The sequence below is a fragment of the Oratosquilla oratoria genome, chromosome 12 (genome assembly GCF_046742065.1).
Source record: "Oratosquilla oratoria isolate Oo_2021 chromosome 12, ASM4674206v1, whole genome shotgun sequence".
Classification (NCBI taxonomy): Eukaryota; Metazoa; Arthropoda; class Malacostraca; order Stomatopoda; family Squillidae; genus Oratosquilla; species Oratosquilla oratoria.
Window position 1 is genome coordinate 21,820,806 of NC_134788.1, and position 4,433 is coordinate 21,825,238.

General features: G+C 35.7%; 1 protein-coding gene across 1 annotated transcript in view; it reads right to left on the minus strand.

The window, feature by feature from the left end:
- Positions 1-4,433, minus strand: part of LOC143031084 (uncharacterized) — a 434,563-nt gene that overhangs the window by 97,569 nt on the left and 332,561 nt on the right. The window lies entirely within an intron of this gene.

Genomic DNA, 4,433 nt, shown 5'->3' on the forward strand with positions numbered 1-4,433 from the left:
TATATACATATATATATATATGTATATATGTATATATATATATATTTATATATATATATATATATATATATATATATACTTGTGCATGTGTCTTGCACCAGTCTTATTTTCTTTTAATTTTGTTTTTATCAAAATCAAACGAGCGTTTGCATAACAAACCGAAATCTGATTCGAGCCATTGTTTACATAAGTCGAATCAGATTCGAGACCGTGTTGTGAAGCACCGGCAAACAGGACAGGGCGAGAAAGATTGTGAGTAGTGAGAAATAAGTTAGATTATTACAAATGACTGTGTTATGATTGCAGTATATCGCTAGCGCTGTAGATGAATGTAATTTTGCTATTTATTTCAGTTGCATGATTAATAAAGTTTACCAAAATATTAGAAAACTTACGATCCCGCTATTGAAAATGTCATATCTATAAACTAACAGAATATCAATATGCAGTGTAAACAAAACAGGGCGATGAAAGTATTCTATTTGGCTTATTTTAGGTCACATTGGTGATAATACTTTTTGAAATAATGTGGATAGACACCTATTATTTTAGATATTTGTTATTTTTTTCTGAATATTTTTTTCTAATCAGAAACAAACTAGCATGTCATTGATTCATTGAATTTGTGAACTAGTAAAAGTCATTCATCAATATTCAATATTCAATTGTTATTTTTGACAGTAGTCAGTTCCACTTTTTTTTTTTTAATAGTATTTTCCAGGAAAGTTGTCATTGACTGAAATAATAGTACTGATTAATAAAAAATATAAATTCATATAAATGTATTGATCCCACATGTAGAAGATAGGATACTCAGTACTGACTTCACAGTAAAATTGGAGAATCATGCAAACACATGTATTTAACATGAAACTCGTGTCCAAATTTAAGAATGTCTGAAATTAGGTAAAGTTGGGTTAGGTTTAGGTTAGGTGAAGTATTGTCTAACCTCAAGATAGAATAACAAAGAGTGCATTCATTCTTGACAAATTAATTCTATTCACTTAGAAATTTAGTTATGCTGTTATTTTTATTATTATTTTTACTATTATTTTTTTTTTTTTTTTTTTTTTTTTTTTTTTATCCTAAGAAATTTTGGTAGATTTTCAGAAGTGCACACTCGTATGATATAGTAATAGAAGATTAAATGATAACCTTATAAATTATAATACATTAACATGATATATGTTATTCTTGGTGGAAATCAATGATAGAAAAAGTTGCTAAATCTATAAACAAACAAATGTAGCCACTTTGACTACTTGAGATGTCATCTTAGAAATACAGTGTTAAAAAAAAAAAGTAAAATTTTAGTTGTGCACACCTACATGATATAATAATAGACTATTAATTTTGTAAATTATAATAGATCAATGTAATATGTGATTTTCTTGGCATAACTCGATAACAAAAAAGTTACTAAAACCTACTTACTAACGAATGTTTTGAGAGATGCCAAGGTTGAAGGAATGAAGAGATAAATTAGTCTATTCTAACCTAACCTATATTTAGTAACTCGGTACCTCAAATTCTAAAGATTATCCTGGTCTTCGTCATTGTTATGGATATTGATGGCCTGATTATTATTGTACTTTGGGTAATTAGCAGATGATGGCAGAATCCTGTGTTCTCTCATAAAATCCAAGGAAGCCCTATTGTCTTTGTAATAGTGCTTTTTAATGTCACCTGGAGTTGGAGAACACCTGGTCCACAACGTGAAAGCTATTGTCCGATAGTGACTGGACTGGCATGGTGTTCGGACTGTATCCTATCAGCTTCATTTGTTAGTAAATTTGCTTGTAGCAAGGTTTTTTTGTTTTTTATTTCTGCCAAGAAAATCGCACATTACATTCATGTATTATAATTTACAAAATTAATACCTAGTTTTCTAATGCTATATTGTGTAGGTGTGCACCACCAAAATAAAAAAAAAAATAAAAAAGGCAAATATGATTAATTTTCAAAATTCTAGTTTTACCATTTAATATAAGCTAAAAGAAACTAAGGGTAACAAAGTCTACAATCATTTGTAAGGAGGCTCACAAAAACTAAAAGCTACTTATAAATTGAGTGAATACCTCGTATACAGAAGGTTCTAGTGTAACTGTATAAATATTAGGAACAGTTGAAATGTAATTTCCATTGGTAATTGTTAAACCAGTTTAAATTTTCACATTAAGTGTTCATAATACATCTACCTCAAATATATCTGAACAATAGTTTGTAAATCTAATAGTAAAATGTTCTATGGAATTGTTCTGCAGTATTGAATGTTATTTATTCAAATATTCTTTTGAACTAGGTACATGCAGTGTTAATTTGATAATGTCTGCCAATAATATAAGCATTTGTAGGCTACTACAGAAAAATATTGCAAAACATCTTGTAGACTATTTTGTTTTGCGAACATATTTCTACACTAGATTTCTTGCTAATTTTAATGTATCCAACATTTGCTCATGTCAGAAATCATTAGTTTTATATTCATACCCCCCTCCCCCAACTCCACCCCAAACATTCTGGGGGACCATTTTGGAAAATCAAGGTTAAGTAAACAAGGGAAATGAGTGATTTGTAATAGAATGATTGAGTTACTCAATTCTAGAAAAGTAGGAAACAAAATACTTGCCCTACCCTAATGAACCTAACCTTACTTAACCACGTGGCCTATTGCACCTAGGTCTCTTATTAATCCGACACTCGGCAACTGCCACTTGTGTGGATGTTTGGGCCCAGAACATAAACCCAGTTTGGGTTTTCACAGTGTTTCATGCCCAAGGCCATTTCTCTGGGGGAGGACTTTGTTTCCTGAGTGTTGCCATTGCGAAACAATTCCTATCTGTAGAGATGCCATAACTACAAGAGGGACTGGACAAGCCACTTCATATAGTTTGAATATCCTTCACTAAGTCCCATCTCTAACCAAAGGTGTGGTCCTGAGGAACTAGTACAAGCTCCCTAGAACTTACTATTTGTGATTACAGACAAGCTTGTCACTATTAACCTCTTCAATACAAGTCAAATTCTTACGGGCAGCATGAGCTGCCTGATGTATGAGGCTGCAACACAATACTCGCATTATAAGATATAAAGTTACAGCTGTATTACCTCTTCTCTTTCACTCTAAATATTAACCCCTTCCATACGGTGCCGCACACGTAGGCGTCATGGACTTAGATCTCGGTGGCAGCAGCCAATGCCAGCCGTACGACGTGTTGTAATAATACTCGCATCATAAAATATAGTCACCGCTTATATCGATCGTTCTCTCTTCACCCGTGAATTTTGATAACCATAGAAAATGCGATTACAAAAGAATTAGAAAGAATGTCATTATGGAGGGGCGACTACAATAAATATAATCAAGACGCCGATATGGCAGCCTCGCGAATACACTCGCTCCCCATGACGCCTACGTGTGCGGCACCGTATGGAAGGGGTTAATAACCACAGAAAATATGATCAGGCCCGTTCACAGAATATGGAGGTCATTCAGCTACAACTGCATACGTACATATACCAACGGCTTTTTCCCCCCTTACAAGGGGGGGGTAGCCAAAAAGAAAAAGGCATAGAAACCATTCCCACCCATTCCATCCCCTACATATTCCACTCCCCTCCACCCTCCTCCATCCCTCTCATCTTGGCACCTCCTAGATGACAGGTCATCCCTGCATTCTGTCCACTGCCCTGGGTCAGAAGCAGTGTCACAAGACACAGCACATCCACAGCAAGGCCGCTTTATAAATTCAGCAACCCCACCTCTCCGTCCCCTCATGCAGAAAAGGAGAAGACGGGGAGAAATCCCTTCGGGCTACGTCAAATTTTTCCTCGTACATACTCCCTCACCCTCCATCCCCCACCCACTCCCCCTCATACATCACAGCATCATCCATACACAACCCTTCTCCATTCACCCCTATCTTCTGTCCTCTCCCCGTCCTTCCTCAACAGACATTCGTCTCTTTGGTAATGACCCTTTCACCCCATCCATCTCATCCTAGGACTCCACCTCTGCCTTCCACACCTCTTTTACTACAACAACAAAATAGATATAATCAAGACACTGACGCCAGCATCCTCAAATACCCACTTGCACCTCATGATGCTTACGTAGGCATCATCATATGGCAGGGGTTAACTGTGTGATGTTACAGTAATTGTGTTGCATTGTTTCCAGTTCTGTCTTTGTATTAATTGATAATCTCAGGAATCATAATGTTTGATTTACGATACACTAATACACCTTTCTGGTGACCTACAGTGGGTACTTGCAAGTGATGGTTCTGCAAGGTGGACATCAGAATCATCACCCACTGCTCATCTTCAAAACTAAATGAAGGTGCAGCCCTGATTTTCTGGCATTCAAGTGTCTGAACTGACCCTGAGATTTTTCTCAATCATGTGCAGCAGTATTTTTCCCACCTTTTACC